General features: G+C 45.6%; 1 protein-coding gene across 6 annotated transcripts in view; it reads right to left on the bottom strand.

The window, feature by feature from the left end:
* Positions 1-5,461, bottom strand: part of LOC115465822 (utrophin-like) — a 1,296,369-nt gene extending 1,290,908 nt beyond the window's left edge. For 3 of the 6 annotated variants that reach the window (XM_030196568.1, XM_030196575.1, XM_030196573.1), the window contains exon 1: positions 5,340-5,461. The gene's annotated coding sequence lies outside the window, so the exon portion shown is untranslated. Of the gene's footprint in view, positions 1-4,137; positions 4,250-4,709; positions 4,781-5,084; positions 5,106-5,339 lie in introns of those variants that run through there. The other 3 variants (XM_030196571.1, XM_030196569.1, XM_030196570.1) reach the window with 3 other exon arrangements.
* Between the last annotated feature and the right edge of the window lie 7,529 nt (positions 5,462-12,990).

The raw sequence follows: 12,990 nt of genomic DNA, 5'->3' as shown, positions 1-12,990 counted from the left end.
GTCTATTACCATATTTGAAATAGTGATATTTACGGCCAAAAGCTTGCCTCTTGGCCCGTTCGTGGAGTAGTGAGTCTAGGGCCACCTGTGCCGCAATCACATTGTCATAATTGGTCTGGGTTCTACATCGTATGTGCGCACGTTTAGCTTGTTGGTATTTTCGCTCCAGTAAAATTATGCCTTGGGAGATCTTTTTATTTCTTGCGCTTAAGTATCCGATAATTTCCCCTCTCATAACTGCTTTAGAAGTTTCCCAGAACAATGTCGGGTTGTCTTTGTGGGCTACGTTATCAGATTCAAACAGTTTCCATTTTTGTACTAGGAAATTGCCAAAGTCTCCATCCCCCGCTAAGTAGGATGGGAACCTCCATGACTTAAATCTGTCTACATTTTGTCCCAGTACTATATCAGCCCAGACTGGAGTATGATCTGATATCGCCATTGTTGCCATATCTGTCTTAACTACCCGAGAAAAAAGCGATGTGGAAACTAAAATGTAGTCTATACGGGACCAGGTTTTGTGGGCCTTCGACAGATGGGTATAGTCCCGCCTTTGCGGGAATAGTAACCTCCAGGGATCTACTAAGTCCATTAATTTACAGAGATAAGGTAATCCTTTACTGCGGGGTAGTGCGCTCCATGCCCCGACCGTCGAGCGGTCGAGGTCCGGGTCAAGCACTTGGTTAAAGTCTCCCGCCACAATCCAAGGGGCCGTATCGTATTTGAGACCCAGATTTATCAATGTCTGGAAAAACTCTGCATCATAACCGTTTGGCCCATAAACCACACATAGGTAGTATTCCTGTCCCATAATATTGAGATGAAGTAGGACGTATCTTCCCTTAGGGTCTTTCCCTATTAATTTAGAAGTGCATGGGAGCCCTTTCCTAATCAATATCGCCACTCCTCCCCGTCTAGCCCCGGAGGAGGAGTAATAACACTCCCCCACCCATTGCTGGCGCAGCTTTCGGTGTTCCTCGTCTGAGAGTTTGGTCTCTTGTAGGCATACTATGGAAGCCTTTAGGCGGTTCAAGTGTGTTAAAATTTTTGATCTCTTAATTGGAGAGGTAATCCCCGCCACATTCCAGGTCACTAATCTTAAATGTTCAGTCAAAGCAATCTTCTAACTTCGTCAATTTAACATATAGCAAACCTAACTTAACGCCCCGGTTGCCCAGCCTCAACCAAAGGCTCCTTATATCAGCCAACACACATTCATACCATGGTTTACCCAAGCCCACAGCTCTTCTTTGTGTCCCTTCATCAATCTGCTCGCTTCTGCTTCCATTCCCTCCCTCTCCCTCCCCCTTCCCCTGTATCTCCCCCCCTTGTCCTCCCCCCATCTCCCCCCCACTAACTATCTGGCCTGTCTTACCAATCTCACTGCGTTCAGTGAGTGTAGCAGGCAGAGGTCTAGATGCTATAGGAGCCCTACCCTTCTTTCATATCAAAATAAATGTATCATAGTTAGTGTCTCACATAGCCCAGAAAGCCACCAAGATCACACCGTCAGGTATTCGAACAGCTTTCCGCTCCAGTCCATTCCTGAGCCATTCCGCCATATGTCTCTGGTCTACCATCTTGTTCACCCAGCCATTCGGTCTCACTCTTTTTCACAGTCAATTTTCGCCGTTAGCAGCCCAACAAGAACTTTCTAGAACTCAAGCAAAGTAGCAATCCAACCGGCAACTGCCAACCAAGAACTCCATCAACATATTGTGTGGTTAAACCATCTGTGGAATATAATGGCAATCCCCCCAATGTCAGGTCTGGTGATGATTCAACCACTCCGCTACAGCATCTGGTTCAGTATAAGTTGTCCAGGTTCCATTCGCCAAGATTTTCAAGGTTGCTGGATATTGCAGGGTGAATTTGAACTTTTTTTCCACTAAACAGGTGCAAACCGTGGAAAAAGCACGGCGTTGTGCTGCCAAAGCCGCAGAGTAATCCTGAAAGATACGTATTAAGGTTCCATCATACTTTGTAGTTTCCCTGCAGCTTTTATACTGTCGCAATATTGCCGCTTTTTGGGCATAACAGTGAAATTTTGCTATCACCACTCTGGGCCTCGATTCTCTTGTCGGCCTAGGTCCTACACGATGTGCACGTTCAATTCGGATCGTACGGCCTTCTCCAGCCTCCGGGAAATGTGCCTGAAGCCATGTTTCCAATGTGCGTTTTAAGTCTTTATCTGCCAAGGATTCTGCAAATCCCACAAAGCGGAGATTATCGCGGCGCGAGCGATTTTCCAAATCTTCTACTCGCTGCACATTCTCCTGGACCAGGCGTTGTAGTCTTTCTATCTCTCCCGAGTTATTTTGTTGACCATCTTCCACCTCCGCAACCCGGGCCTCCAGCTCCCCAGTCCGACGTGAAAGTTCTGTCGTGAGCGCCGACAGCCCCGTTATCTGGGCAGAAAGCTGATCAAACTGGGGGGCCAATGCGCCCACCACTGCTTCTGTAAGTTCTGGCAGCGTGAAATCAGAGGCCGGGCGGGAGGGTGAATTCGCCGGCGAGGCGGCCGCCATCTTGGATTCGCCAAGTCTCGGTTTCTCCTCTTTTTTCTTCGTGTTTTTTGCGGTTTGCGCCATCGCCGATCGCGTTAAATATTTGTCCATATACTGGGAGAGCGTGTGCGCCGTAGATTCTCTACTTTCTGGGGTCGGAGACGTCTTTAAAGGTTCGAATTTCGGGCAGGGCTCCCAGCAGCCGAAAATTCACTTCCTTCCCAGCTCACAGCATCACGTGACCGGGCTATCTTTCAACCAGTTTTTAACCCACAGTAAGACACTACCTCCGATCCCATGTCCCTCTAATTTCCTCTGTAGTCTTTCATGAGGGACTTTATTAAACGCCTTCTGAAAATCTAGAATATATCCTGTCAATATATACTGTTTATGTATATATTGACAACTACATTATATAAGATATAAGAAGGGTTATCCACTAAAGTTTTATGAATTACACTATAGGGCTTTATTTAGTATATGTGACTATTACAAAAGCTGGATTGTGAAACTCTAGGGATAGAGGGATATTACTATATGGTTTTATTAGATTTGTGTGAATGAGAGGAATGTGTGGTTAAGATTATGGGAAGGTATTTTTATGTAATCAGATTCTGAACAGAGATTTCGATACAATAAGCAGAGTAATAGTTACTATATTGATTAATGAATACACATGAGAGATCTGCATACAATAAAGATTGTATTCATGCAGCTGTCTCTCGCTCTCTCATATATATATTCCTTAGAGAAAGCCTGAAAACCCAGCCTGTTTGTAACACAAGAACAAAACTCTAGTTTCCCTGACCTAGTGGACAAACTTAAGATCTACCACAGATAGCACACTGTGCTTGACCTGAGGCCAGAACCTATGAGAAGGATGGTCAACAGGAGGAAACCCAATGTAGATGGGAATGCTGGCTCAAAGCACTGAAGCTCAATAAGTGGTCATCACCGAGATGAAAACCCACATGGAACAGAAGAAAATTGCCTGACCAAAAAAATGCCAAGTCCTCTTGTCAAATTAAACACCAGAAAATAACCACAAACATAACTGAACCAACTAAACCATACGTCTAGGATTTATATTTGTATGCTCTTCAGCTTAAAGGGAAGCTCTTACAAGCTTGAAGTATTCCTCAGACACAATCATTCTATAACAAATATGTTAAAAAGCCTCACCCATTTTTGCAAATACATGCTGCGCCTGACAAAGTGCTAACACATTCATAACCAACTTAAAATGAAAGCTTTAGGTGTAGGCATGGGGTGTTTAAAGTTATGTTACATGTATCATGTTAACTTTTGACTTGCTTTGTGATTCAACTGCAAAATTTCTAGGACCCAGCATTTTAAGTCAATGCACCAGGGCATGGATAGATTTAGCTGTCCGTACCAAAGCAATTAGCTGGTTTTGCTACATAGTATTCCTCCCACTCTGAAAAGTATGTACACTGACAGTGTTGCTGGACTTTCTTGCACTGCTGGCCAGGGGAGAGCAGCTTTCCCTATAGTCACAGCCCGAAGACTGAAAGCACTTTTATTTCTGATGCCCTTATAATCTTAGTGAAATAAAAAGTAGCAACGTTTTTCTTGACCCATTAACTTACGTGAAAGACTTCTAGCTTACCAAAGGCTGGATGGAACTGGTCCTTGTTACACTAGAATTCCTCAGTCAGTACTACCCTTGCTCACACACAACTTTATTTTAAGGCAATCGCAGTGACCACCACGGGTCAGATTACTCCGACACCCGATTTATCCAGAGAAGGAAAGGAGCCATTCCTTCCTTCCTTGAACAAAGCTGCAGATTTTGATCCCTTCGATACAGGTTTATCTGCCAGAAAGCAAAGATCAAATGGCCCCAGCTGGAGGGAAAAATCTGTCTTGCGGCCCGGGGTTCAGGCCGTTTAAGCTTTCATAAAAATAAAAAAAAAGTATATCCAAGCTCAGGTTTCCATCGAATCACAGCCACACCATATTTTAAAGAAAACCTAAGGCAGAACTCAATTTAACAGAGCATTGCTAATATTTTGCTTTCTGAAGGTTTGGGTTTTTTTTTTTTTTTTTTTACTCCAGTTTATATTAACTGAGCTCCTTGCCGGGGCTTTGCTGCCTGGCTGGTAGAGAACACCATGTCCCTCGTGCAGTTAACAACCGACAGAAGCACTGAAAGGCCCCGATCAGAACTGGATTAGTTACCTTCATCAAGAACAGAGCACTGACCCTGGCCGACCACGGATACCCAATGAACCGATCCGGGAACTCCTTTTAAACAGCCTTACAAAGCCAGAGTTCAGAAAAGTAATACTGACGAGCCTCTTCGTTCTTTCCCCTTTCAGGCTTTCACCAAATAAATGATCTACGCGTCAGCCCAGCTGACACTCCTCCTCTTGCTAAGGTGAAAGAGGGAAACCGGCACCTGCAAATCTGCTTTCAGTTTCACCAGCAAGAATAGAAGCCGGACAGACGCCTCCCTTCCCACCCCCCCCTCATCCCCTCTTATTCAGCTCTTTTCCCGGCAAGATCCTCACCCCGGAAAAACACTCGTATTTAGGGTTAACTCCGGCACATGACCTCGGATCGTCTTGCTCAGACACACCTCAGGGATCCCTAGAAGGTGCTGCTGCAGTCAAAAGTTGGAGAAACCCGATCAGCACCACCAGCAGAACTTCAACTTCCAGCTGTCCCCTCCCATAAGCTCACAATCTGCACTCAATTATTATTATTCCCTGCCCTCAGGGTTACAACAAGCTACTTCTTCCGCATCAAATATCATCGCTCTTTTCCCCCTCCTTTGTTGTCATGAATTATTCACATGCATGTTCTTACCTCAATACGTGGATCACACGTTACGGTTCTTTTTTTTATTCCTAAAGCACTTTTCGCTACACTACAAACTTTTATATTCCGGTAGGGTTTCCTCCCCTGAATCAGTTTAGAAAGGAATTACAAATGCATGCCCAAAAAGCAGAGAGATGAAAGAGAACTAAATGATTCTAGCAACAAAATAAAAAGCATCGCATCAAATAGCCCGCATAACAAAACTCAAAAGCCCTAGCCAGCTCCTGCTAGTTCCCAAACAGAGCACCCGCAACTATTCAGCTCAGCTCCTCTGCTAGTCTCCTCCTCCCCTCCTTGCCTACTACAGTTCAGCAAACTTTCAGTGCTCTACTGCCAAGTCCCTCCCTCACCGCCTACTGGCGGGTTAATTATTACTAGACACTGTGAAGGTTCTGCCTGCGTTTCAATGGCCCTCCTTGCTCCTCCCTCGACCTCCAGAAACACACCCCACCCCTAAGCGCGCGCAACACTCCGCCGTTTCGAGCTTTGCTGCTTGCCAGCCCCTTACTTCTCTCTAGCCCCGCCTCCCAGAACAGAAGTTGCGCAAGCGAGCACCCTGGGGCCGGGCCATCTCGTCCTTGTTCTCACGTGCCTGCACAGGGAGAGGCGAGGGTTGGCTTGCCTCGTTGATTAGTCTCCCCGATTGGTCTTCCGCAGCGTGTTACTGGCTGGCGCGGATTCCAAAACTACAGAATTTGCTACGCAGGGTGGGAGAACGGGGTGGCTCTGCAGCCAATCCGGCTGTTACTTATTTCCGTGTGGGTGGCCACTGGGAGCGCGCCTGCTGTTGCTATTGTTTATCTCACTCTGGAGCATCCTTTGTTGTGTGCCCGCCTGCCTGCCCGGGACGGGAGCGAGAAAACGTTTCTGTTTTGCTTAGGAGCGGGGACTCGGGAGCCAGACTGTTAGAAAACTAGTTCATAAAGTGAACCTGAATTTTTAAGTATTTGGGCACCGTATTAAAACGCTAAACAAATTATATAGTATTTGGGCAGTGGGAAGAGATTTCATATACAGCCTTTCTGTGGTACAATCAAAATCGGTATATGTTTCGATAATTTTTATTGGCAGTACAACGATTAACCAAAACTCACAGTCTTTTCAGTACCATAACATCTTAACATCGTACTCCTGCCTGATTGTACTTTAAAATTGTAAGAACAGTGCATAACATTTTCATTTTTTCTCCCTTCCCAAGCTACCACCCTACCTTCTTCTCCCTTCCTAGGCTACCCACCTCCCCTCATCTATGCATGGTTATTTATGTGTCACAGGTTTAACAAGTAGCTCCTGGCTGGTGGTGTTAAAAGTGTTCCAAAAGGGGGACCACACTATTTGTAGTTCCTCCCCTGCTCTAGATCCCATATCCGCAATTCCTATCCGTTCCATCCGGAGCAACGGATCATTTGTATTTGTCACTGTAGGGTATTTATAGGTCAGCCACTACTATGGCCTTATTGATGAAAATTTTGTAGCCTTTCGGGATCGGGTGTCCCAGCTGTAGGTGGCCAAACAACTGAGCCGGTTTGCATTTATTTACTTTTGTACCCTGCACTTTCCCACTCATGGCAGGCTCAATGCTGTGGGCAATGGAGGGTTAGGTGACTTGCCCAGAGTCACAAGAAGCTGCCTGTACCGTGAATCAAACTCAGTTCCCCAGGACCAAAGTCCACCACACTAACTACTAGGCCACTCCTCCACTCCATTTGCTCCTCTAGAGTTTAGAGGTATATTGTGCCAGATCTTTCCAAAATTTGTACATATAGACTGCCCCACTCTGTCTGACCTATCAGATTGACTCTACATTTGTCTTTTAGATTGTAAGCTCCTTGAGCAGGGACTGTCCTTCCATGTTAAATTGTACAGCGCTGTGTAACCCTAGTAGCGCTTTAGAAATGTTAAGTAGTAAGCATTGGAGCCGACTCTGTGGGTGCTGTGGGTGCTTGAGCACCCCCAATATTGAGAAAATTCCTTGTATGTGTCCAGGGAGGGGTCATTTCCATTGGGCTTAGCACCCCCAATAATTTTGAAAAGTTGGCTCCTATGGTAGTAAGTAGTAGTAGTATATTCCTTCACAGGACCAAAACATATGTCCCAATGTCGCCCCACTGAACCCACACTTCAGGCAGGCTCCCCAAGGCGAAAGTCCCATATGGAAGACCCTCCTTGGCGGTACGTACAGGCGAAGCGCAAATTTATACTGCTGCTCCTGATGTCCCGTCCATCTTGTTCTCTTTCTGATGAACAGAATATATGTCTGGATTATTCCAGTTGGCATAACTTTGCCCAGGTCTCGATGCCAGTCTGCCTCCAGTTTCACATAATTCAGCTCTGGCATTGTCTATGATAATAGGAAAGGGGCACTTTTTGCTGTGACTCCAGCGAGAATGCTGATGATAACTCTTCTTGCACATCCTCGGCCAGGGACTCCCAAGACAATGAAGTCACATAATGTCTTAACTGTGCATAATAGAATGTTTCTGACCCTGACAAGGCGAATTCTTCCTGCAAATCCCTAAAAGACTTTATGCGCCCTTCTTCCGTGATTACTTGTAACAAATATTGTATCCCTTTTTTCTCCCATCTGCGAAAGACTGAGTATAGCTGCCCTGGGATAAACGCTACATTAGAGGAAAATTTGTGCAGACGACATATCCAGTTCCAGGAGACCCTGGCAGTCTGCATAATAGACGTAGCTTTTAATATTCCTGGAATATGTGCCCCTGTACCGTGCAGGTAATTGCTAAAGTGTACCCCTGGTGTGAGTTGCAGTTCCAACTCGGTGTTAGAGTATTCCTGAGTTTGTCTAAAACAATCATTAATACCAAAATCGGTACATACAGTGGTGGAAATAAGTATTTGATCCCTTGCTGATTTTGTAAGTTTGCCCACTGACAAAGACATGAGCAGCCCATAATTGAAGGGTAGGTTATTGGTAACAGTGAGAGATAGCACATCACAAATTAAATCCGGAAAATCACATTGTGGAAAGTATATGAATTTATTTGCATTCTGCAGAGGGAAATAAGTATTTAATCCCTCTGGCAAACAAGACCTAATACTTGGTGGCAAAACCCTTGTTGGCAAGCACAGCGGTCAGACGTCTTCTGTAGTTGATGATGAGGTTTGCACACATGTCAGGAGGAATTTTGGTCCACTCCTCTTTGCAGATCATCTCTAAATCATTAAGAGTTCTGGGCTGTCGCTTGGCAACTCGCAGCTTCAGCTCCCTCCATAAGTTTTCAATGGGATTAAGGTCTGGTGACTGGCTAGGCCACTCCATGACCCTAATGTGCTTCTTCCTGAGCCACTCCTTTGTTGCCTTGGCTGTATGTTTTGGGTCATTGTCGTGCTGGAAGACCCAGCCACGACCCATTTTTAAGGCCCTGGCGGAGGGAAGGAGGTTGTCACTCAGAATTGTACAGTACATGGCCCCATCCATTCTCCCATTGATGCGGTGAAGTAGTCCTGTGCCCTTAGCAGAGAAACACCCCCAAAACATAACATTTCCACCTCCATGCTTGACAGTGGGGACGGTGTTCTTTGGGTCATAGGCAGCATTTCTCTTCCTCCAAACACGGCGAGTTGAGTTCATGCCAAAGAGCTCAATTTTTGTCTCATCTGACCACAGCACCTTCTCCCAATCACTCTCGGCATCATCCAGGTGTTCACTGGCAAACTTCAGACGGGCCGTCACATGTGCCTTCCGGAGCAGGGGGACCTTGCGGGCACTGCAGGATTGCAATCCGTTATGTCGTAATGTGTTACCAATGGTTTTCGTGGTGACAGTGGTCCCAGCTGCCTTGAGATCATTGACAAGTTCCCCCCTTGTAGTTGTAGGCTGATTTCTAACCTTCCTCATGATCAAGGATACCCCACGAGGTGAGATTTTGCGTGGAGCCCCAGATCTTTGTCGATTGACAGTCATTTTGTACTTCTTCCATTTTCTTACTATGGCACCAACAGTTGTCTCCTTCTCGCCCAGCGTCTTACTGATGGTTTTGTAGCCCATTCCAGCCTTGTGCAGGTGTATGATCTTGTCCCTGACATCCTTAGACAGCTCCTTGCTCTTGGCCATTTTGTAGAGGTTAGAGTCTGACTGATTCACTGAGTCTGTGGACAGGTGTCTTTCATACAGGTGACCATTGCCGACAGCTGTCTGTCATGCAGGTAACGAGTTGATTTGGAGCATCTACCTGGTCTGTAGGGGCCAGATCTCTTACTGGTTGGTGGGGGATCAAATACTTATTTCCCTCTGCAGAATGCAAATAAATTCATATACTTTCCACAATGTGATTTTCCGGATTTAATTTGTGATGTGCTATCTCTCACTGTTACCAATAACCTACCCTTCAATTATGGGCTGCTCATGTCTTTGTCAGTGGGCAAACTTACAAAATCAGCAAGGGATCAAATACTTATTTCCACCACTGTATATATATATATATATATATATACACTCTGATTGGAACATTCTTCTGTATTTCTTATTCCGGAAATGGCGATTGCCACTACGGTATTGGTAAGCCACATTGAGTCTGCAAAGAGGGGGGAAAATGTGGGATATAAATGCAGAAAATAAATAAATATATGTGTGTGTGTGTGTATGTATGTATGTATATATATATATATACTATATAATAAAACTCACCCTCAACGTTCTGAGGACACTGACGTCACTGTCAGGTCCTCCGGGCACTTCCTTCTGGTTCGAAGCCTTCGTGGTGGTGAAGCCACCGAAAACACTGTATTGGGGCCCCGCCCTCGTGTCAAACGTGATGACGTTGAGGGCGGAGTAATGTCAACAGATTGACGGTGGCGACGTGCCGAGATCCGCAACAATGGCAGACGAAAGCCAATGGGGTGAATAGGGAGGGGGGGGGAGGTCCGGGCGCAGCAATGTCAGCAGATTCACGGTGGCGTGCCGAGGTCCGCAACAATGGCGGACGAAAGCCGACGGGGTGAGTACGGGGGGGGGAGGTCCGGACGGAAACCGTGCTAGCGCCTGTTTCATTGCCGCAAGAAACGGGCATGTTTTACTAGTATATATATATATATATATATATATACACACACACACACCGATTTTGATTGTACCACAGGAAGGCTGTGTATCAAATCTCTTCCCACTGCCCAAATACTATATAATTTGTTTAGCGTTTTAATAAATATATACATAGCAAAACAATCTGCAATAAATCGCTGGTCTGTGTACAAATAACCATCATCATTGGAACAAATCAGTCGATATCTAAGGCATTGTTTCTCTTTTCCGGAATTGGTGATCATCATTGCGGAACAATGTAAGCCACATTGAGCCTGCAAATAGGTGGGAAAATGTGGGATACAAATGCCCTTTTTAAGAAGTTGTTAAAGACATTCCTCTTTGCTAAGACTTACCCCTCAACTTACCATGTTGATTGATGCATCCCTTGTCCCTTACCCTGTCTAGTTCGGCTGTTAGTTTCTCCCCTCCTATTTGCTTCTTTTATGCTTGCCTAAGCTTTTAACTTTGTACTCTTATTTAATTCTCTGTAAACCACATTGCGCCTGCATGAGTGGGAAAATGTGGGATATAAGTAACAAATAAATATATATTGTGAAATGATGAGGCTACTATGAGGATGAAGCTCCCACCTCAGGATCCCAGGTCCCTCTTTCACTCAGGGTGAGCTGGTTCTCAGTATGCAGATTTTATGCAAATTAATATACTACCCTTTTCTGCTCAGGGTGACCTGCTTCTCAAAAGGCAAACATAGTCAGATCTCACCAATCAGGCTATTTTCATACACATCTTTATTCCAGCCTCTGGGGCACACTTCTTTTAGCTTAAAACACTTTCACAAGCTTAAACAGTTCTTCCAGCTTAACCATTTCATTTCTTCCTACTCAGTGCAATCTTCCATTTTAACCATTTCTTCTTGCACAGTTCAATATCCATAGGTTTCTTCCCCCTGAGCCCTCTACTCAGTCCCTGGACACACAGTCCCTCCTTGTAGCACACCGCTGTAGACACAGTCTCTTCATTTTGGACACACCGTCCCTCTTCACTGTTCTAGACACACAGGCTTTTCCTCTGGGACACACAGTACCTCTTCACTGTTCTAGACCCACAGTCATTTACTCAGTCCCTGGACACACAGTCCCTCCTTGAGCACATAGTTCTTATTCTTGATACTCTAGGGCCTTCTTACTCCAGCCAGCTTCCTTCTTGGGAACACACAGTTCTTCTACCTGGCACTCTAGGGCCTTCTTACCCCAGCCAGCTTCCTTCTTGGGAACACACAGTTCTACCACCAGGCCATAGGGCTCAGCCAGTACTTTCCATGGGGCTATTCCTGCTTCAGCTACCAGCCCTCCTCTGCAGCTGCTAGCTCTCCCTCCTTCCCCTCACAACTCAGGTGGGGTATTAAGTGATTAATGGCCAAACAGGACCCATCCCATAATCTGCTGCACCTGTTTCTATCCCCAGGATTCTCCTCGGTCCTAGCGATCTCCAGCTATACACCCCTTTCTGGCTCCCTTTAGTGACTCACCCAGCCCTTCTCCCTGGACAATTTTAGGGGAACAGCGCCCTCTAGGGGCCTAACCAGGGTAGGACAGCCTCTTCCTTCTCACAATATATATATATATATATATATATATATATATATATATATATATATATATATATATTGTGGTACCCTGAGGCCAACTTTGGCATTGGCAACCCTGCCCACCGGTCTGGTGTCTCTTCCCCCATTCCCACCCTGCCTGTGATCCAGTATCTCCACCTCTCTTTCTCTCTCAAGGCCCCTCCTGCTGGACCAAAGGCACTGGCTATCAGTTGGTGTACCTCAGGGCTTTATCTTGGGACCTCTTCTTTTCTCCATCTATACTTCCCTTGGTGCTCTGAACTCATCCCATGGTTTTTAATATCACCTTTATGCTAATGACTCCCAGATCTATCCACAACAGAAATTTCAGCAGGAACCCAGGCCCAAGTCTCAGCCTACCTGTCTGACATTGTTGCCTGGATGTCTCACCGCCATCTGAAACTAAACATGACCACGACTAAGATTTCTATTTTTCCCCCTAAACCCATCTCTCCTCTTTCCCCATTCTCTGTCTCTGTGGATAACACTCTCAACCTCCCTGTTTCATCAGCTCATAACCTTGGGGTCATCTTTGACTCCTCTTTCTCTGCACATATCCAACAGACTGCTACAACCTGTCATTTCTTTCTCTATAATATCACCAAAATTTGTCCCTTCCTTTCTGAGCACACTACCAAAACCCTTATCCAAACTCTCACTTTGACTACTGTAACTTGCTTCTCACAGGTCTCCCACTAAGCCATCTCTCTCCCCTTCAATCTGTTCAAAATTCTGCTGCACAACTTATATTCCGCTATGCTCATATCAGACCTCTCCTCAAGTCACTTCACTGGCTCCCTATCCGTTTCTGCATACAGATCAAACTCCTCTTATTGACTTACAAGTGCATTCACTCTGCAGCTCCTCAGTACCTTTCCACTCTTCTCTCTCCCTACACTCCTCCCTGGGAACTCCATTCATTGGGTAAATCTTTCTTATATCTACCCTTCTCATCCACTGCCAACTCCAAACTCTGTTCCTTTTTGTCTTGCTGCACCATACAC

This window comes from Microcaecilia unicolor, chromosome 3 (genome assembly GCF_901765095.1).
Source record: "Microcaecilia unicolor chromosome 3, aMicUni1.1, whole genome shotgun sequence".
NCBI lineage: Eukaryota > Metazoa > Chordata > Amphibia > Gymnophiona > Siphonopidae > Microcaecilia > Microcaecilia unicolor.
This window is presented reverse-complemented; position numbering and strand designations above follow the sequence as displayed.